Source organism: Sander lucioperca, chromosome 13, assembly GCF_008315115.2.
Source record: "Sander lucioperca isolate FBNREF2018 chromosome 13, SLUC_FBN_1.2, whole genome shotgun sequence".
Taxonomy (NCBI): domain Eukaryota; kingdom Metazoa; phylum Chordata; class Actinopteri; order Perciformes; family Percidae; genus Sander; species Sander lucioperca.
This window is the reverse complement of record NC_050185.1, coordinates 24433046-24456282: the sequence shown is the minus strand read 5'-3', so window position 1 is coordinate 24456282 and position 23237 is coordinate 24433046. Positions and strand designations below refer to the sequence as shown.

Below are 23237 nucleotides of genomic sequence, written 5' to 3'. Positions count from 1 at the left end.
TTCAACTTTCAACATCACTTCATCACAGCGTCACAGTATTTGATTTCTTCAGTTGCTCAGTGTGTGTTGACCTACCAGCTGCAAATTTTTTGCAAAAGAAGCTTTTCTTCTTGGCTGCTGCAAACTTGTTCTCCTTGGCCACTGCAAGTTTTTTCTTCTTGGCCGCTTCAGATTTTCTCATCTCTGAAAAAGACATTTTAAAAGTTAAACACACTTTTAACTCGACATGCATTTTGTCCTTGTGTATTGTATACTTCTATGCAATGTATACTTGTATACAATACAAAGGTGTATATATATATATATATATATATATATATATATATATATATATATATATATATATATATATATATATATATGGTCACAGTTGTGAGTTTCTGTTGTTAGTGTTTCCTGTTTTATTTTGAAGTCTGTTTTCCTCCCTGGTCCTGTCTTGTTTTACTTCCTGTCTTGTGTTTTCCCGCCTGTCTGATTGTTCTGCCCCGCCCTGATGTGTTTCACCTGTTGTATCACCTGTCCCTTGTCTGCTCGTTACCTCTTGTATTTAGTCTCTGTGTTTCCCTTGTCTGTTGTCAGGTCATTATTTTCTGTTAGGAGTGTCTGTGTGTTTAATCTACCCGTTTAGTCTCGATGTTCCTGATATTCTGCCTGTTCCTGTTTTTTTATTTTTGCCTACTGTTTCAGGACACCTTTTGTTGTAAGGATTGTCTTTATTAAATATTCAAGCTCTAGTCTGCCTGGTCTCTGCATTTGGGTCCTACATTATCTGAAACCCTGAGATATATATATATATATATATATATATATATATATATATATATATATATATATATATAATTGTATTACAAGTATCAATATATTGTTACTTGTAATGTTCTGTTTTGTCAACTGCACAGATTTGCATATGGTATGCTGCATTCATTTAGAATTCTTGCTAACTCCTGTATGTTTACATATTGTATTTTATACTGATGTACATTACTGTGCTCTGTCCCTATAAAATAAATACATAAATAACACTGCAAATCTCATCAACTCACCTTTTTCTTCCTGCTGTTTTTTTTTCAGTTTCTCCACAAAGGGACGCAACCGCTCCTGGACTGCATCGTCCTTCCTTGGTATCTTCTTCATTATTGTATCTATTCTAGAGATGGACCTTTCTGTCCCGTAGTACTCAACGATTAAATTAGGGATTTCTTCTCTGGCCTTGCCAGTCTTCACTCCTTGAGGGATTTTGTCCAGATAGAACAACATCTCTGTGTGTTGCTGCTCAGTCAAGTGCTTCAGGATGGAGCTCAGGGCTCTTTTCCACCTTTTCTCTGAAATCTTCAATGACATCTGCAACACAGAGAGGAGTCATTCTACATAAAACCCTCACATGAAATCATGAGATAAATGAGAAATGTTCCAACATTTTAAAACAAACAGTAGATTTACCAAGTGTCTTCATGTATAGTTCTTTAGGAAGTAGAATGTTCAGTACAGGAAGTGATGTCAAAACCAGATTTTTTCAGAATAGGGATTCTTGTTAAGTAGTAACACCAGTGACATGACACCAGGGGACAGACATTTTCATAATATTATTTATAATATTTAGTTGGTATTAGGCCTGTCACGATAACAAATTTTGCTTGACGATAAATTGTCCCAGAAATTATTGCGATAAACAATAATATTGTCGTTTTCATTTAATATAATGATAATGGCATAATAATGCAGGTACACCTTTTCAAAGATCAATAAACTTTTATTTCTAAAGAATATTTAACACTGAAATTGGAAGACATTTTAAATATCCTCAATAAATAAACAAAAAAAAACAAAAACAATAAATAAAATGGACTCTCAGTCTCTGTTAACAGAAAATGCACTGGAATAAAAACCAAACACAATCAAAACAGTAACGTTACCTGAAAACAGCATCTAGCATCTCACATCACACTTTCAGTCACTATGACCACTACTACTACGGTCAAAAAAATTGTGCCAAAATATGAACAATAATGTCACTGTCAACGGGCTTATCTGCTAATGTTAGCTACCGACCGTTAGCTTGAAACCATCCAGCAAATAGACGGTACCGTAGGGTGCCGTTACCTGAAACCGGTGATTTAACATCACCGCTCATTCTACACACAGTTTAACAACAAAACAAAACGCTGAATGAATATTACTATGTTTTTCATGTTGGTTTTGAGCAGTATGCACCCCCACTAACAAAACGGTTTTAAAACAGTAACGTTAATACAGCGTGTCCTGCAGCGGGAGTCAGAGGCACAGGAGAGGGGCCGTCACCGCAGCGTTCGCTAACGTTAGCTTCTTGTCTCATCTGGGGTCTGATAAACAGTAAATTCATCAACTTCAGTGTCCACAATGCTATTTTCCAATAAACTGTAGCTGTCATATTTCACGGGACCCGCGTGAGTGCGGATTTCATGTTGTGGCTTTCGTCGCTGTTTGTCACTTTGCCTTAGATTGAGTGACAAGTGTACTCGCCTTGTTGTTTATTTGGTTGCCATGACTTTGCGAGTGATGACGTTCTGTCACTGTTCCAGTTGCTCACCCTTAAGGGGAGAGAGAGCAGATGACAGTTGGCTTGAGTTCAGTAGCTAGAGCAGACAGCTCTGCAGAGTCGTGTAATTACGACTTTATGACTTTGTATAAACAGCTGAAGGAGCGGCGGTGCGCGGCTGCTACATGTACATAGCGGAAACCCTGTTGTGCGTCTGCCCTATTTCTGATACCATGGCGGCAGAGGAAAACAAACAAGCATGCAAATGAAATTTATTGCGGCCAGAAAAACTATCGAGCTCATTTTCATTTATCATGCGATTAATTGATTTATTGACTATCGCGACAGGCCTAGTTGGTATTTTATTTTAATGTTATCCACTTCATAAATGTGATATTGGTGTAAACATTATTGCATTTGAAATGGGAGAGAAATATCTTTTTACACTCAAAACATGCTCCTAAAGCTCCATACATGACTGTAGGGACAAGCAATTTTCTTGTATTTGGCATTTTATATAATCGATCAGGGGTGTCGGACTGGGGGGAAAAAGGGGACTGAGTACCCAGGGCCCTCATGTGAGGAGGACCCAAAAATATGCTAGAATGAATAGCTGTGGATGCAGGGAGGGGCCCAGAATTTTGTGCTACGCCCCTGTAATTGATTAAAAACAAATATTGTCCACTTCATGGCTCAAACAAGTATAACTATTCAAAGAACATGCTACATTATTGAAAAATAAAAAATTAAATGTGACTACAAAGTATGATTCGCTTTCTTCAAAGCCTGGGGACAGAAAAGTGGGTATTTCTGTAGAATGACCAACCTGACGGGGTTGGTTGATCGTTGATGACAACAAAACGAGCAAAGACGAAACCCTCATCATCACCAGGTGGCTTTACCAGATAAAATTGTTTAGTTATTTCTGCCTCAAAGAGGATTTCTGTATTAGGGGTAACTTGATATTTTTTCAACCTGGACCCTATATTGGTCCAGAATTAAATAAGACGAAACAAGCTGTAATGTAACCCTACAGGACAGATGTTCAGCATCAGTCAGCGTCCACTAAAAGTTCTGTTGTTGCTGCTGACAGACTCAGATTATTATTCTAAATGTCTGACAACATTATGAAAGGATCCCTATAGAGATAGACCTTTTAGTTAAAGAGTAAGATCCTTTTAGTTTAACATGAAACAGCCCCAAAATCACGCCAAACTCCACCAGACTCCATGTAAATAATCAGGACTTTTAGCATCGTAAAACACACTTCATTCAAAGTGGACAGAAACTAAATAAAAGTACCAAAAGCCGTCTTGGTTCATCTTTCCACTGTTCCAACAATCACCACTCTGGTTTGGTTGAAATAAACCCTTAATTCACCCATTTACATGTGGAGATATGCTGGCTCTATACACGCTAAAAGTAGTGATTATTTACATGGAGTCTGGTGGAAATATGCTGGCTCTATACACGCTAAAAGTCCTGATTATTTACATGGAGTCTGGTGGAGATATGCTGGCTCTATACACGCTAAAAGTACTGATTATTTACATGGAGTCTGGTGGAAATATGCTGGCTCTATACACGCTAAATGTACTTTATTGATTTAATGATTATTTACATGGCGGTATGGATAATGGAGACAAGCCAACATGTCTCTTCTTTTAATGTCTTTCCCAGTAAGCACACATACGTCGTCGCAATGTATGCAAAAGATCACTTCATCTGCAATTGATCGCGGGTCATTCTGAAGCATCGTTTATTGAGCGTCTGGACGTCTTATTATGATGGAAATCTATACATCACAGCAACGTATTAACTATATTGGTACAATGTCATTCAAGTTCCTCACTTGATAACTGGTCATTTTGAAGCATCGTCTAATGAGCGTCTGAATATCTTTACTTTACACACACTGTTGATGTGATGGACAGTGAATCTGAATTCTGCCGGGCAACATATTCGCGCAAAGTCGATAAAGGAAGGAAAAAAGTTGCCACAGTCTACGAAGGGTTAGGATGGAGCCTGCTTCGTTGCTGCTGTCAAACCCCACGGTAAGCACTACTTCATCTTAAAGGCATACTATGCAACTTTTCCAGCTTCGGTTGGAAAACAGGGTTTTTAAAAAAAATATATAAAATATATATATATAAATAAAAAAATAGCCTAGCGGCGCCTATGCGCTGCAGTTATTTTTTCTTTTGACAGTAAAAGGCACACATTATAAATGAAATGTATTTAAATGAAGTTAAAGGAATTCCACGGCTGTCTGCAGGGCACAAATTTCCAGATAACCGGGTGTCAGATCTGAGATGCAGGACAAAAAACACAGACACATCAGTGACAGAATGATAATAACCTCCCAATAATAACCTCTGAAAACACACGACTCACTGTCAGTGGTTTCTGTTACATGACAAATACTTTCAAAGTACTTTAAAAAGAGAAAATACACAAAGCAAAAGCTATACCTCAGACATCGTGGACAAAGCCAGTGAATGAGTCTGTACTTCTGCTTACAGTTGAGGAGGCAGATTTGAGTCCACACGGCTAAAACAATGTGGTCATATGTGGATCAGACCATCTCTTAATGTGGTCTAAGCATAATGTTTTTCAGGAGAAATTAACAAGAAAGTGTTTAATTAATACTCACTTTGTCCTTTTTTGTTTGAGTTTTGTCGGCAGTCGGAGGTGCTCTCAGTGGAGGAAGTAACATGTAAATACTTTTATCTGCAGGTAGTGGAAGATACCAACTTTAATCATGTTTCACCAACCTTACCTCCGCTCTAGTTATCTATAATAAATGCTTAAATGTATTTGGAAACGTCAAGTATTTATTTTTTCCAACTATGACTTTGTTAATCCTCAAAATGAAAACATCCAGTTTCAAACTCACAGTCCCCCCCTCTATTGAATAATGCTGTAGCCCTTTCTTTCCCGCCCGTAGGCTGAGAACAGAGCGGGTACTTTCAGTTTCATGTCGTGTGAACAAATACAGTCATAAATATTGTTTGGTGTTAGTCAGTGAGGTAAAGCAGCTTTCCTACATTGACACAGTCAGCTGTTCAGCCTCAGTCTGAGGTGGAAGAAGTATTCATAACTTTAGTAAAAATACTAAAACTAAAAGTCCATTAAAAATTTGACCTCAAAAGTTTTAGTAGCAAAATAAAGTATCAATCCTTTAAAAGTGTAACCTTTTTTATTATGGTATTTAATTATTATTACGGATTCATTAACATCTAAGCAGCATATTGATGTTGCAGCTTGTAATGTGGAGCTATAACAAAACATTTTATAAACTGTAAACGTTTTTATGTAAAGGAACTGCTGTCAGATGAACGGAGCCCTGGAGGTGACATGGACTGTTTTTTTTAATGCGTGCGTGCAAGTTATTAAGCGTGCACACGCAAAAATAAAAACAACTTCATAACTCGCACGCACGCTTTACTAAAGCGCATGCATGCTTTCAATAAGTCACATGTGCATTACATGTCAATTAGCTGACGCTTTTATCCAAAGCAATTTATAATTGCTACATGGTCACACGCCTCTGGAGCAACTAGAGGTTAAGTGTCTTGCTCAGGGACACATTGGTTGATGTATCACAGTGCGAATCGAACCCAGGTCTCCCACACCAAAGGTATGTGTCACAACCACTGCACCATCAGCACCCACGTGCGATTTAGTAAATAGCGCGTGCAACTTACTAAAGCACGCGTGTAACTTACTAAAACACACGTGCAACCTACTGAAGCATGCGTGCGAGTAATTGAAAGTAATTGAATCCTTGAAAGTACCGAACACATTCAGCTGTGGGCAGCTTCTTTTTACAGATTGTGATGCCAACTGTTAAACTTAAAAGCTTTAAACGCTAAAGTTGCCAAATTTCTTATGCGTGTAATCCAACAGAGTTTTACCTGCTGATAAACACAGACCTCCAGGTACTGGAGACATTCATCTGCATGTACGGCAGAACAGAAAGTTTGCAGACTTTCCCTTAAAGTTACCAGCTAACGCTACCGGTAGCTTGGTTACATTAACAAATCTAGTTGTAGTCTTGCAATGTGCAACCCAGTCTCACGTCAGTTCGTGAAATGGTCACGTAATTTGATCTATTGATTCGTGTACACAGACACGTTTATCTTTTTTTTTCGTGCTGGTTAGCACGTTTTTTAAACTAATGGATTAAGAGTGACTACGGCAGCGAGTAGTATGAAAGGCTGAAAATCTGCGTAGGGAGGTTGGTTGGGGTGGTGGATGGGTCAAACACAGGACTCCAGGAGACCGGGGATCATGTCCCGCGTGTAATGTTTCCTTTCCCCTTCTTTTCCTAAATCCAACCGCCCCGTTGTTGTCCCGCGTCCCGTTATTGTTTTTGTAAACCCAACCCAGAATCATGCTGTGATTATGAAAGATGCTTCCCATTGAAATACATTAATTTAAAAAACGCACTGTCCATCATGAAAAAAAATTAGATAAACGTGTCCGTGTACACGAATCAATAGATTAAGAATTACATAAATTACGTGACCATTTCACGAACTGCCGTGAGACTGTGTTGCAATGTGTGACCCTGCAAGATCCCCAGTCTTTACATATTATGACAGTCTTTAACGTTAGATGTGAGATGATTGTCTTTAGATGTGAGATGGTGTCAGACTTTAGTCTTTTCAAAGTCTGTTCAAAGTCGTCTACTGTTTGGTAGGCATCAAGTGCATGTGCAACTTATTTAAAGCGTGCATGCCCTTTAGTAAAACGCACGTGTGAGTTATAAATCGTGCACACGCTTTTAAAGAAATAATGGTTTCTGTCACCTCCAGGGCTTTGTACAGATGTTATGATTTAACTCTATGAATAAAATTAATAGAAACAGCTATGCTGCATTAAGCGGTATTTGTTTCTCTTTTAATTATTTTAACATCTTAATTTTTTTAGATTTTCGCATCTGCATCTTTGTCCCAACACCATCTCCAATCAACTATACAACATAACATATTGAGAAGGCGATTGAAATGGATTGGACATGTAATACGTAGAGAACAAGAAAACATCACGCGAACTGCCCTTCACTGGACACCAGATGGCAAACGTAAAAGAGGCCAACCCAAGAATACCTGGACGGTGGAGGGAGAGCTGAAGACCCTACATCACACCTGGGGCTCTATAAAGACACCGGCCCAAAACAGATAAGAGTGGAAAAGCTTTGTTGCTGCCCTACATACCAACAGGCATAATGGGCAGTAAGTAAGAAAGTCTTTGTCCATCTGTGGAGTTCTGCCTCCATCTAGTGGCTGAAACAAAGATCAACATGTTTTCTTCTCCCTTTGAATCACTTTCAGATCAAAGTTCACTTAATAAAACAGGCTTTAACAAGTTATAATCTAAAGATGGCAATAGTTAATCAGTTATTATAGAGATTCATCATCACACTCCACAGCGTCTTGCTTTATCTTCAGATTAATTTCAGCTCTCTGGAAAGCAGTGGATCAACCTGACATTAGTTCCCTTTCTTTGCACCGTGTCTACTTCTCGGGCTTTGTCTGCGCTGGTTTTTGTTCTGACTGACTGCATTTCTAGCCTGGCTCTGCCCTCCTACGTACTTCCGCTCAATTTTCATTTTCCTTCAGTACACCGTCTGGGTTTTCTCCGATCAAATCCTTACCGGTCCAATCAGTGAACAGAGGGAGTGGCTGAGAACGATGACGTTGAGGTTGTGCGCTAGTTTGAGTTGTAGTTCCATAATGGCGGCGGAGAAAGATGCAAGAGAAGCCATTCGGTCCGTTGTGGCAACGCTGCTGAATATCCAGAAGTTAAAGCCCGAGCAAGAACAATCTTTGCTGAGTTGTGTTGGTGGCCATGATGTTGTGGTCCTCCTCCCCACGGGGTTCGGGAAAAGTTTGATTTTCCAGCTCGCTCCGTTAGTGGTGAAGGAGTTAGCTAAGGCTAACGCTAGCAATGCTGTGCCGACGTCACGACCAAAGGTTTGCGATTGGTTATGGCAGATCCAGAGTGGCTCTGGGCAGATCCAATAGTTTTAAACTTCAACAGAGTACCCGCCTTCAAGGAAGTTAACACTTGTCAATGGAGAGAGGCCAGACTCTCTGGACCAATGAAATGTACGAGAGTCTGGTAGGACCAGGCTAATGTACCAGAGTCTGGTAGGACCAGGCTAGTGGACCAGAGTCTGGTAGGACCAGGCTAATGGAACAGAGTCTGGTAGGACCAGGCTAATGGACCAGAGTCTGGTAGGACCAGGCTAGTGGACCAGAGTCTGGTAGGACCAGGCTAATGGACCACAGTCTGGTAGGACCAGGCTAATGGACCACAGTCTGGTAGGACCAGGCTAGTGGACCAGATTCTGGTAGGACCAGGCTAATGGACCAGAGTCTGGTAGGACCAGGCTAGTGGACCAGAGTCTGGTAGGACCAGGCTAATGGACCAGAGTCTGGTAGGACCAGGCTAATGGACCAGAGTCTGGTAGGACCAGGCTACTGCATTTCACCATCATTTATAACTCTACCGTAAAGGAGTTTATCCAGAGCTGGTTGAGATTGAACATCAGAAACTCTTTTTACAAACTGTGGGCGGTGTCGTGATTTCAATATCATAATGTTTTCTGTTGTAATTATGTTTTAATCAGTTTGGTCAGTTTGTTGGTGTTGGAAATACGGGTGCAAAAAAGAAGCCTGTTAACATTAAAAATGTTAAAAAGGTCATTGCTGATTTATGTACAAATGTTTTGTTATCATATACGTAACTGTTAACTATAGAAGCACAATGAATTCAGCAAAGAAATATGAATTGGAGATTTTCACTGTTTTTTTAGAGAATCTCAAAGTTCTGACATCTTGAAATTAAGAGAAAAGAAAATGTTTGTATTCAATGTGTTTATCACTTTAATGTTGCAGCTTGTGAAGTTTGTATTTTACTATATATTCTGCTCAATCTGATCAATAAAGTTGTATCTTAATAATACATCCTGAGTAATTTGTTGATTATATTTTTCAAGTAGAAATATAAAGAAGCAGAACATTTTAAAATACTTGGTTGTGTGAACCGAGTCTTTTTGTTTGTTTGTTAAAACTTAGATCTGGAGTTTACTTGTTGTGAAAATACTTGTCTTGGGTTTTCGTGGAGATCGTTTCCAGTGGTTTGTGTTCTTTGCTTTAACAATAAATTAGTTGATTTATCCTTTTACTGCTTCCGTCTGTCCCTTGTTTTACCCCCGGGTTTATTTAATGGTTAGTTTTACTCTCCTAGACATCACAGGGACACAAATAAAGTACAAATACTTAAAATCTGTAAAGGCTCTGACACACCAACCCGACGGCTGACCATCGGCAGAAAAAGGCAGTCGGACTGATCAGTCTCCCCGAGGTCCAAAAAGTGCCTCAAAACACACAGAAGAGACGCCGACTTGAGCGTATGTTCTGCGCGTGCGCGAGACGTAATACGTCTCCCTAACGGCAGGCTGTGTTAATCTGTATTGTCGCCCAAAAATGAAAACCGGCAGCTGATTGGATGAACGCGTCACGTGGGTCTGGTTTCTCCAGGATTTTACAACCGAGCATAATGGCAGCTCATTCAGAATACGATCTCATATTGGACTAAAATAGTTCACCGAAACGTGTTTCTGAAAACATTTTAAGAGAGAAATAGGCCGTGCAGTTGCTGAATCTGTCTTCATTTCAGATCAATTCAGATCAGTTTAAAAGATTTTTGTCAGATTTTGTCACGCTCATCCCGCTCGTCAACCCGGCCCAAATGAAGGCCGACGGCTCCTCCGGCTGACGACGGCACGGAACACACCGACTCGAGTCACCGACCGTCAGTCACAGACAGACTGTCCGACGGCCGATTACCGGGTTGGTGTGTCAGTGCCTTAAGTCGCCAACAGTACTTAAATGTAGATGTACTTAGTTACTTTCCTCCACTGATAAAGCTGACAGCTGCAGCTGACTACTGACTCTTTAAAGAGATTATTTGGAGGACAGAAACAACATAAGATGAAAATCTTTATAACTTTAAAATTGAACACATTTCTTATAAAAGATGAACAAAGCTGCAGACAGCGATGAAATTCAGTTCACAGTAAACGTTACCGGGCTGATATTTTAAACTGTAGTTTGATGTAATGGAGTGCTTTTTGTTCACTCCTACATTAACTCCTCAGTAATAATACTAATCCAATAATTATATATATATATATGAATGTTGGCTCCTTTTGGAGTCTGCTCAAGGGGCTGTTATGCTTAGAAATAAATAGAAATAACTTTAAATACATTTTATTGCTACTACTTCTACTGTACTTTACTTAACAAAATGGTAATGTATAACTTGTACTTGTAACTGAGTATGTTACAGTGTTGGTGCATTAACTCAGGTAAAAGATCTGAATACTTGTGAGGATAAACTGTCGATGTTAGAAAGCTGCATCAGATCGCTCCCTGACAGCACGTCAAACATACTGTAGTTTTAACTTTGTCCACACAGCATGAAAGTGAAAGTACGGCTTTGTTTGTGGGCCGTACCATTGTCACTGGAGGAGGGGGGGGGAACTGTGAGTCTGAAACAGGATGTTATAACGGATTAACAGTCAGAGTTGGAAGAAAATCGATGTGATGATGAAATATCCACATATTTTTTAGCAGAGTGGAGAGCAGGCTATACAACGTGATTTAAGTTGGTTTCTGCCACAAACAAGTTCAGACTAAGTGTCTCTGTGCCACTGAGAGCCCATTTCACTTCCTCTCATCTACTTTCAAAGAACGAAATGGTCGGTGGTTGAAGAAAAGTACAAAGTGAGTATTCATTCATTGACTTTGTTGTCTTTGGAGAAATGAATCTCTCTCTATATCTATCTAAACTTGTGGTTCAAACAAGGAAAAAAGGTGAAGAGTCAGAGGAGATTAGCAGCATGTTCTGTCTGTTAATGTTCTGATTTCAATGGTGACTGATATCAATCACGAGCTGTTTATCTGCCCCGTGAGGAGGCTAATAATAATAATAATAATAATAATAATAATAATAATAATAATAATAATAAGGATCGTCACAGTCGCCACATGTTGCTACAAGAGCACTAACTAACTAACTGCCTACAATAAAACCGGTGTTGTGCAATTAAAAGTGACTGCTGTCTGTGGGAGTGATCTGTGCCCTAGATTATAATCAATCCATCCTCTTCCACTTGCCAAAAAGTGAACGCAGCTTCAGCTTCTACCTATGTGTAGGAGGAACCACATATTGTATGTTGTTTATGGTCTCATTTATATTACTTATTGATTATTATATTGTGCACTTATATTGTAGGTGTTGTTCATCGCGGTTTGAGCAGAAGTGATAACATATTTGTTTGCTTCACCTGTTCACCTGTTGGTTCTTTGGGCTTTGACAGAGGGGGGGGGGGGGGGGAGCCTGGGAGAGAACACTTCCTGTTGACCGCCGCACTAACGCACTTATTTAGACTCACAAAGTAACCTTACATTTGGTAACTGCAGTACTAGTTGTATTTTACGTGTGGAGGAATACATCATTGCAATACAATCTCGAGCGCGTCACAGTGTGTTTATGCATCTCTTAAGGCTGTTTTTTGTTGCCAGATGTAGCGTTATAGTTCTAAAAATATCAATAAACAACAAAGCAATCCAGCTTCCCTGGCCGAAATAGACCGAAATAATAACATTAAAAGAAATACAAATATACCATGATAAGATCTTTTATATCATTGTTGTTATTACTGATAAACTGCTGCTAACATGTTTGATGTGTTGGTATCTTGCCTGGTATCAAGTTTAACTCGCCCTGTATTTTTTCTTGGGGATGTATGAAAAATTAAATTGTATTTTAAATATTTCACCATCTTAACAATCAGTGTAATATTAACGCATACCTAACGACTGATGTAGCCTAGCATCATCTTTTTATTACTGCTGCTACAGCTTTACATGGTTGAGCAGTGTTAGGAGATGGGTTAGGTCTATGTTACTATGTCTTCTGATGTTTGCATGGCTTCCTATGCTGAAGGTGGATACTGGTTGATGTGTAGCTGTGCTGGGGTTTTTGATGCTTCCTGTGGCTCTGCATGGCAAGCTGAGAAAGCTTTTCTGTTGTTTTAGCTGTCTGTATGGTGTATGGTTGACTCTTGCTTGTGTAGTTTAACCTGCACTAAAATCTTGCTGCTTCTTGCTGCTCTGGTCTAAAATCATCTGGCCGAAGGACTGTAGTTGAAAATTAGCCGGCTGGCTAACACTGGCACATTTACAGAAATGTTGATTAATGTGTGTTGTCCTTTATAAATAAATAAATACAGAAATACAGATCTAGTTAATAAATGTTGCTTAAAACAGCGGTTATTGGGCTAAAAATACCAATAATAGCAAAGCTATACAGCTTCTCTGCTGCAGCCCGACTGGCAGAAAGAAACGTGCTGTGATCAGGGAATCCGTGCGTAGACCACGGATGATGCCTGTCATTGACATTTACATAGGCATCGCATCCGTGGGCCCGTCACGGAATATTCTGCGATTCCGTGAAACTGTCACAGATTTTGAGTTAAGGGATCTTATCTGGTAAAGCAGTCAGTGTGATGTTGGAGGGTTTCCTCTTTGCTAGGCTTCTGATTTTAATGTACCAAACTTTTTGTTCATCCGTCTCTCTGTGTGTTGCAGATGTCATTTGAGACAAAGTGGAAAACAGTCCTGATCTCCATCCTGGAGGAGCTGACTGAGGAAGAATTCAAGGAGATGCTGTTCTATCTGGCTAAACTCCCTCAAGGAGTGAAGACTGGCAAGACCAGAGAAGAAATCCCTGATTTAATCGTCCAGCACTACGGGACAGAAGGGTCCATCTCTGAAATCGATAGAATATTGAAGAAGATACCAAGGATGGAGGCTAAAGTCCAGAAGCTGCTGCTCCCCTTTGTGGAGGAACTGAAGAAACAACGGCAGAAAGAAAAAGGTTTGAAGAGTTGATATGATTAACGGTTAACATTGATATAGATTATTTCCCCATGTTCAATTCTTTAAAGCTTCAGTCCGTACCTTTTTGATATTAATGAACGTCTGTTACATTCAAGCCATTGCCAAATGAGTTGCTACAAAGCTAATTAAGACTATCAGCTCCACACAACTCTCTCTGGATTTCTCAGTGTGACTGTGTTCAGAAGATTGTGGCGTCCGGTGACTTTCACACGCAGAAACTCGAGTGAAGATAATGACCTCTTCTGAAGAGTCCATCATGTTTTGTTGCAGCGACAGTTTTGTTGTCATTACTTAGAATTCTTCATGGGGGAAACAAACTATGCACTATACCTTCAACATTAGATCACAGAGAATAAAATTTGGATTTTTGAGTGAAAACGCTTTACAAATTGATCAAAACTAAAATATGAAAAACAAATACATAATTGCTTACCAGCCACACACCACTGAACTAGATTGTTTTTTTTTCCAGTCCTTTTAACTTCAAAAAGTGAGGAGTATTTTAGGAGCACCATTTTCAGCAGTGCAGAGAGGTAGTGGCCAATATTAACGTTAGCTGTAAGTGCTAGTTGCTCGAGCCGGGAGCAGAACTAAAACAGCTCTACAGCGAACAGATGTGCTCGGCGAGCCGTTAGTCGGCGGAAGCAAACAGCCGACCCAGTGTCTCAAAGCTACCAGGTGATCGGCGGATACAGGGAGTACATGTACTTGAAAGAGTCCGGTAGTCGTGGCAGGTGTTTCTTTACTGGTGATATATATGGGAGGTGTGTAGTTTGTCATCTTGGGCGGCGCAAAGCTCTGGACGCAGCGACGGTGGCTCTGCTAAATAGTCTCAGTAAGGAACTTGTTTTGGGTGAACATTTGCACCCCGCAGAAGAAAACACCACATACAATATTAAATGAAATTAACTGTTGACACAATACAGTGACGTGAGCTATTTAAATTAGCTGATACATGGTTAAACCTCATTGGCTCTTACATGTGTATCTCCGTGTGCACTTCGTCCACAGAAATTCCACCAATCGGTCCCAGAACGTCCAAGTTAGAGAGAAAATGCCCTAAACATATTCTTTGTACATCTTTACAATCATTAGACACACACAGACACAATCCAAATTTTCTTTAACACTTGACATTTTCAGCATGTAGCTTGCTAGCTTGAAGTTAGTTGTTTCCCGTGAGAACGGAAAGAGGGGAAGGTGATCCCGGAAATGTACTTCTGTTGATCCAGACTATTCAGACTGATTGGCTGTAACAAAATAAGGTCTCCATCTACATAAACAGAGAACTAATATTATATTAACAGTTTCATACAAAAGTAGGGGGCACCATCAGATATACAATTTAAATGTCTCCCTTTTGGTTGCTGATGATAACACACAAATCTGTTTCTGGTTATCTTCCAGGTCCAAGAGGGGCAACACCACAGAATGTCCCAGCAGAGATAAAGCTGGTGTTAGTTCGGGTTCGGCCAGAGTTTGTAGAAGGTGTGTCTGATGCTAATCTAAACCAGCTTCTGGATAAACTCCTTGAGCGTGGTTTTATAAATTATGAGGAAATGCAGTCAGCCAGAACAAAAACCAGAGCAGACAAAGCACGAGAAGTGATCGACACGGTGCGAAGAAAGGGAAATCAAGCCTGCTCACTTCTGATCAATACTCTCCGTGAGGTGGATCCCCTCCTTTTTAGAAGGCTGCGCTTCATTGAGGAGGAACTGAAGAAACCATGGCAGGAAGAAAAGGGTGAGTTCAAACGATTAACAGTGTGAATGGATGTAGATTATTTTTAATTCTTTAACATTAATTCATAGTGGATGAAATTAAGATTTTTTAGTGAAAACTCTTTACAAAGTGATCAAAACGAATATGAAAAACAAATACATAATTGATTGCATCCACGCACATGCCAACACTGGAACCTTATTTTCCCTCAGAAAACTGGCAGGCCTGGGCATAGTTGATTAAGGATCACGTAGGGTTAGGGCTGCCAGTGTGGTGCCAACTTGCCTTTTTCTCTGCTGCGGAAGTTGCGCAAGAGCCAACCCGTTCTCACTCCGAACGACGTTTGGACAGTGGCTGTCTGTGGCTGTCAGCGTCTGAAGCGGCGAAAAAAGCGCCCTTCAGTGTGTTTGTATAACGTACCGGGGAGAGCAGCAGCTACACGGAGTTTGAAGATGACGTAACGCTAAGAGCGACTACGGTAGCGAGTAGTATGTAAGCCGAAATTCCGCGTAGGGAGTAGGGCTGAACGATACATCGAATTTTCATCGTCATCGCGATATGAGCTAGCGCGATGAACACATCGCAACAGACAGCCTGACACGATGAATAAGGGAAAACAGTTTACACACTGAGACGACGCGAAGCGTAATACGTCTCCACAGCAGCAGGCGGCGCTGCTCTGTATTGTTTCCATTAACAGTCTGATTATTTCACAGAAAATGAAAACCGGCAGCTGATTGGACGAACGCGTCATGTGGTTCTTTTTTCTCCGGAAATTCCCAGCCAGACTGTCATGGCGTCTTGTTCAGAATACGATCTCATATTGGACTAAAATAGTTCACCGAAACGTGTTTCTGAAAACATTTTAAGAGAGAAATAGGCCGTGCAGTTGCTGAATCTGTCTTCATTTCAGATTGACAAAGGTCAGTTTAAAAGATTTTCGTCGAACGTTAATTTCTTATAGTTATAATGCCTCATTTATGTGTAATTTGTTCAATAAAAGCATGTCAAAAATGATCTATTTTATTTCTTTATTCAGTGGGAATAGGCTATTCAATGTTTAGGTTCGCAAAGAACCTATTAAAGCACTAAGACATGGGAACAGTATAGCTAACATTCACATTTGAATATTTATCGCAAGTCATATCGTCATCGCAATATTAAACAATGTTATCGCACATCGCAGCTTTTCCTCATATCGTGCAGCCCTAGTAGGGAGGTTGGTTGGGGGGTGGATGGGTCAAATAACACAGGACTTTTACCCAGGAGACCGGGGTTCGTGACCCGCGTGTCACGTTTCCTAAAGTCGCTTTCTTCTTTTCCTAAACCCAACCGCCCCGTTCTTCCCGCGTGTCACAGAAACGTAAGCCCACCCACGACCTTTTCCTTAACGTAACTGCGTCAAAAGTGACGCCAATAGTCCTGACCAAGCACATTTAGATAAAGCGTGTTATTTATTATAAAATTTAAATGTCTCCCTTTTGGTTGCTGATGATAACACAAACTGACAAAAATCTTTTCACTGGTTATCTTCCAGGTTCAAGTGGGTCAATACCACAGAATGACCCAGCAGAGGAAAGCGACTCAGCAAAGATAATGCTGGCGAAAGTGCGGGCAGATTTTGTAGAAGGAGTGTCTGATGCTAATCTAAACCAGCTTCTGGATAAACTCATTGAGCGTGGTGTTATAAATGATGATGAGATGCAGTCAGCCAGAACAAAAACCAGAGCAGACAAAGCACGAGAAGTGATAGACACGGTGCGAAGAAAGGGAACTAAAGCCTGCTCACTTCTGATCAATACTCTCCGTGAGGTGGATCCCCTCCTTTTTAGAAGGCTGTGCTTCATTGAGGAGGAACTGAAGAAACCATGGCAGGAAGAAAAGGGTGAGTTCAAACGATTAACAGTGTGAATGGATGTAGATTATCTTCCCCATGTTTAATTTTTTAACATTAATTTATGGTGAATGAAATTAGGATTTTTGGGTGAAAACTCTTTACAAAGTGATCAAAACGAATATGAAAAACAAATACATAATTGATTGTCAGCCACACGTTTCTCCCAATCCAGCTCTTTTAAAAAAAAAATTTAATTTGTTTTATTTTATTTATTTATTTATTTTTCAGAGAAGACTCCTTTTTTGTACCAAGCTGTAAACTTGTTTAATTCTGCTGTAAAGTTGGGCATTTTAACATTTTGGAGCCAGCATTTTCACACTGGCTTCAATTTGCATATATATATGTATATATATATATATATATACACGCTGTAACAAAATGAGGTCTCCATCTATGCAAAGAGAGAACTAATATTATATTAACAGGTTCATACAAAACTATGGGGCACCATTAGATATCAAATATAAATGTGTCTCTTTTGCTTGCTGATAAAAAAACTGAGAAAAATCTTTTCATTGATTATCTTTCAGGTCCAAGTGGTGCCATTCAACAGAGGAATGTCCCAGCAGAGGACAGCTACCCATACAGCCTGTTGTTAGGTCGGAGAGAGTTTATAGAAAGAGTGTCTGATGCTAATCTAAACCAGCTTCTAGGTAAACTCCTTGAGGATGGTGTTATAAATGATAAGGAAATGCAGTTAGTCACAACAAAAACCAGAGCAGATAATGCCCGAGACCTGATCGACACGGTGCGAAGAAAGGGAAATAAAGCCAGCTTACTTCTGATCAATACTCTCCGTGAGGTGGATCTACTCCTTTTCAGCGTGCTGCGCTTTGTGGAGGAACTGAAGAAACCATGCCAGGAAAAAAAAGGTGCGTTCATACGATTTAACAGTGTGAATTATTTCCCCCATGTTTAATTCTTTAAAGTGCTCATATTATGCTTTTTGGCTTGTCCCCTTTCCTTTATTGTGTTATATATCTTTTTTTGTGCATGTTACAGGTTTACAAAGTGAAAAAGCCCAAAGTCCACCCCAAAGGGACTTACCATCTCCAACAGAAAACACTGTTCACAAACTGCTCCAAACAGCTCTATTGTAGTCCAGCCTTTACTTCAGAGACAAACATGGTCACTTTGGAACACACGTTATAATGCTCGCCTAGCTGCTAGCATGGCACGCCCTCATACTCTGCTTCTGACTGGCTAGTAGTCCTTACCTAGGTACTGTCAGGGCACGCCCTCATACTCTGCTTCTGACTGGCTAGTAGTCCTTACCTAGGTACTGTCAGGGCACGCCCTCATACTCTGCTTCTGACTGGCTAGTAGTCCTTACCTAGCTACTATCAGGGCACGCCCTCATACTCTGCTTCTGACTGGCTAGTAGTCCTTACCTAGGTACTGTCAGGGCACGCCCTCATACTCTGCTTCTGACTGGCTAGTAGTCCTTACCTAGGTACTGTCAGGGCATGCCCTCATACTCTGCTTCTGACTGGCTAGTAGTCCTTACCTAGGTACTGAGCATGTGCGACTCCCAACAAAGATGGAAGAGAAGTGCGATGCCTCACTCTGTAGCTAAAACAGAGAGCTCAACACACAGGGTGAAAAGAGATGCTGCAGCAATGTGCAGGTCAACAAAATATGGTGTTTTTTGAAAATCTAACCACATAAAACTATTCTGATATAACCTCTAAATACAATTATGAACCTGAAAATGAGCATAATATGAGCACTTTAACATTCATTTATAGTTATTTAAATTAGAATTTTTGAGTGAAAACTTTACAAAGTGATCAAAACAAATATGAAAAACACCAGCCAATACGATGTGTTTCTCCCTCTCCAGCTCTTTTGACTTTGTAGCACTGACTTACTGTATGGTACATTAAAAAATAGCTAAAAGATATATATATATATATATATATATATATATATATATATATATATATATATATATATGTAGCTAGGCGAGCATTATAACGTACATATATATATATATATATATATATATATATATATATATATAGTAAATATATCATGAGCCCTAAAGCTCGGACCTAGGATGATGGAATAGCGACAGAAGAGAGAGACTTTATGCAAACCAAGGATGAGGTGCAGGAGACAGCTATACTATATCCTGTAGAGATATTCAGTAACAAGTCTCAAATTTAGACTTGCAATTGTTATGCACACAGAATTTAAAATGTTTAAATAAGCCACTGAACAAAACAAATACTTTGATGGTGTAGTGAACACAAAATATTAGTTTGTCTTTTGGCTGATGGATCTCAGTGGGGAACTACTTAAACATAACATCTGTTAATCAGCGTCTATGAAAAGACATAAACTCAGAATCTCTCTACAGAGAAAAAGCACCAGCGAAAAAAGGAATAGAAAGAATAATTTTTTAATTGTATGTGTTTTATGTGCTGCAGCTGACCGAGGATCAGTGGCCAAGAAGCGAAAACCTGCAGCTGGTAAGTCAACTGACGAAATCAAATACGACACTGGTTGTGTAGACAATTTCTTTTTTTTTAAGATTATTTTTTGGGGGCTTTTCCGCCTTTAATTATGACAGGACAGCTAGGTGAGAAAGGGGAGCGAGAGGGGCGAGACATGCAGGAAATTGTCACAGGTCGGATTCAAACCCTTGAGCTCTGCGTCGAGGCATAAACCTCTCAGTATACAGTATGTGCGCCCGCTCTACCACTGAGACCACATTTAAACATTTAAACTAAGATCTTTACAAAGAAAAAGACACAGACAAACTGTGAGAAAATGAGAGAATCATTTTGATGTTATCTGAATATTTAAAATTTCTTTTTCAGAGATGACGAGAGCGTCAGGATCGGTGGCTAAGAAGCAAAAACCTGCAGCTGGTAGGTCAACACACACACATTATAGCGGTCAAATCTAACACGTCAATAACGAGTTAATGCAAATTCCTTTTAATGCCACTAATTTTATTAACGCGCAATTAACGCATGCACGTTCTGTGATTTCGCTGTGATGGATACGGCAAGTTGAGTTTCAAAGCCCTTCCAGATGTTTCTCTCCATAAGACTAAAGTTATCTGCATGTACTGTTGATGTGAACTGAGTTACCACCGGAGTAAATCTAGTCTCAAACACCACTTTAACAAACTTGAAAAGTATCCCTTTTAAAGAACATTTAGATAAAAACAGTAGGCCTGCATGATAAATCGTTATAAAATTGCGATCTCGATTCACCCCTGTTTGCAATTTAATTTTTAAATGACTTTTATTTTTTTCTCCTTCAATTAATTTATTGAAAGCATTTGACATTGACATTAACATGTTTTAATTATGTAAAGACATGTTCAGGAGTTTAGATAAAGCCTGTATCAGGGCCATATTTAGTTCAATGTGTTATATGTCACTGTTTTTGGTAGCCTACTGTACTTAAATGGTCAGTATGTACTTTATTTTCTTTATTTATTGAAGCCTCTATGTTTACAGGCTTGTGGTGATGTACAATCTGCTATAGGTGCCAAAAAAATCTATGTCATGGTTCATGTGTGCAATAAACATTACACTTCATGAGAAAAAAATCGTTGGAGAGAATCGTGATATCAATTCTAAGCTAAAAAAATTGTGATTCATATTTTTCCCCGGATCGTGCAGGCCTAAAAAACAGCTTAAAAAGTGCAATTAATTTGTGATCATTCACAAGTTAACTAGGACACTCATGCTATTAATCGCAATTTAAAAAATCTCATCGATTCACAGCCCTCATTTTTCTTTTCCTGAAAACCAGTTTTGGACGTTGACACCGACCACATGAAACCTTTCTAGCTACGACTTTGAATTTCCATTTTACCAAACTAACTGAACAAACATCAATATTACATGTAATAATTTGGCCTCTTCTCAGTAAACCCTTTAGAATTAAATAAGTTGCAGTTGTATGTATGTTTTAAAATTAGTACCTGCTGTATGCAGGTCGTCATTTCTTTTTTTTAGCTTAAAGTCTGCTGATTAATATAGAAATATTGGTAATTTAAAATGAACTAAGGTTTGTTTCTCCTTTTAAAGATAAACAGAAGAGCAGCCACCCTGATGAGGTAAGAGTTTGGAAACTTGCTTTGTATTCATTCTTACATGACTTCTTATTACTCTACTCTTACCATTATGGATATAATATCAAAATACTAATACATTGTGCTCAGTGGCTCTGTGACAACATTCATGATTAACACAAAAGTAAAATGCTTTAAAGAGCCCCTATTATGGGTGCCTGGGTAACCTAGTGGTAGAGCACACGCCCATATATAGATACAGTGAGGAAAATAAGTATTTGAACACCCTGCTATTTTGCAAGTTCTCCCACTTAGAAATCATGGAGGGGTCTGAAATTGTCATCGTAGGTGCATGTCCACTGTGAGAGACATAATCTAAAAAAACAAATCCAGAAATCACAGTGTATGATTTTTTAACTATTTATTTGTATGATACAGCTGCAAATAAGTATTTGAACACCTGAGAAAATCAATGTTAATATTTGGTACAGTAGCCTTTGTTTGCAATTACAGAGGTCAAACGTTTCCTGTAGTTTTTCACCAGGTTTGCACACACTGCAGGAGGGATTTTGGCCCACTCCTCCACATAGATCTTCTCCAGATCAGTCAGGTTTCTGGGCTGTCGCTGAGAAACACGGAGTTTGAGCTCCCTCCAAAGATTCTCTATTGGGTTTAGGTCTGGAGACTGGCTAGGCCACGCCAGAACCTTGATATGCTTCTTACAGAGCCACGCCTTGGTTATCCTGGCTGTGTGCTTCGGGTCATTGTCATGTTGGAAGACCCAGCCTCGACCCATCTTCAATGCTCTAACTGAGGGAAGGAGGTTGTTCCCCAAAATCTCGCAATACATGGCCCCGGTCATCCTCTCCTTAATACAGTGCAGTCGCCCTGTCCCATGTGCAGAAAAACACCCCCAAAGCATGATGCTACCACCCCCATGCTTCACAGTAGGGATGGTGTTCTTGGGATGGTACTCATCATTCTTCTTCCTCCAAACACAGTTAGTGGAATTATGACCAGAAAGTTCTATTTTGGTCTCATCTGACCACATGACTTTCTCCCATGACTCCTCTGGATCATCCAAATGGTCATTGGCAAACTTAAGACGGGCCTTGACATGTGCTGGTTTAAGCAGGGGAACCTTCTGTGCCATGCATGATTTCAAACCATGACGTCTTAGTGTATTACCAACAGTAACCTTGGAAACGGTGGTCCCAGCTCTTTTCAGGTCATTGACCAGCTCCTCCCGTGTAGTTCTGGGCTGATTTCTCACCTTTCTTAGGATCATTGAGACCCCACGAGGTGAGATCTTGCATGGAGCCCCAGTCCGAGGGAGATTGACAGTCATGTTTAGCTTCTTCCATTTTCTAATGATTGCTCCAACAGTGGACCTTTTTTCACCAAGCTGCTTGGCAATTTCCCCGTAGACCTTTCCAGCCTTGTGGAGGTGTACAATTTTGTCTCTAGTGTCTTTGGACAGCTCTTTGGTCTTGGCCATGTTAGTAGTTGGATTCTTACTGATTGTATGGGGTGGACAGGTGTCTTTATGCAGCTAAAGACACCTGAAAAAGGTGCATCTAATTTAGGATAATAAATGGAGTGGAGGTGGACATTTTAAAGGCAGACTAACAGGTCTTTGAGGGTCAGAATTCTAGCTGATAGACAGGTGTTCAAATACTTATTTGCAGCTGGATCATACAAATAAATAGTTAAAAAATCATATATTGCGATTTCTGGATTTTTTTTTTTAGATTATGTCTCTCACAGTGGACATGCACCTACGATGACAATTTCAGACCCCTCCATGATTTCTAAGTGGGAGAACTTGCAAAATAGCAGGGTGTTCAAATACTTATTTTCCTCACTGTATATACCCAAGTGGAGCTGCCTTTCTCACAGACAGCACTTTTTACTCTACTACCTTAAACCTTCCTCAAAAACAAACGGCTGCTCCTCAAAAAAAATCCTCAAATAATGTCGTCACTCGGCACAATGACAGTTATACGTCATACTTATTCAGTGTGCCAATGTGCTGCAATAGCAGCAATCAACACAATGACTATTATTCGTCATACTTAATAATAA

At 39.7% G+C, this 23237-nt stretch overlaps 1 protein-coding gene and 1 long non-coding RNA gene across 2 annotated transcripts in view; both read left to right on the top strand.

Moving 5' to 3' along the window:
• The window catches only part of LOC116054973, a 137402-nt gene that overhangs the window by 105391 nt on the left and 8774 nt on the right, over positions 1–23237 (top strand). The gene's annotated exons all lie outside the window — the stretch shown is intronic.
• On the top strand, positions 11074–21429 carry LOC116054984. The gene is made up of 3 exons (XR_004106192.2): positions 11074–11316; positions 13186–13335; positions 21419–21429. It is a non-coding gene; the product is annotated as an uncharacterized LOC116054984 (long non-coding RNA).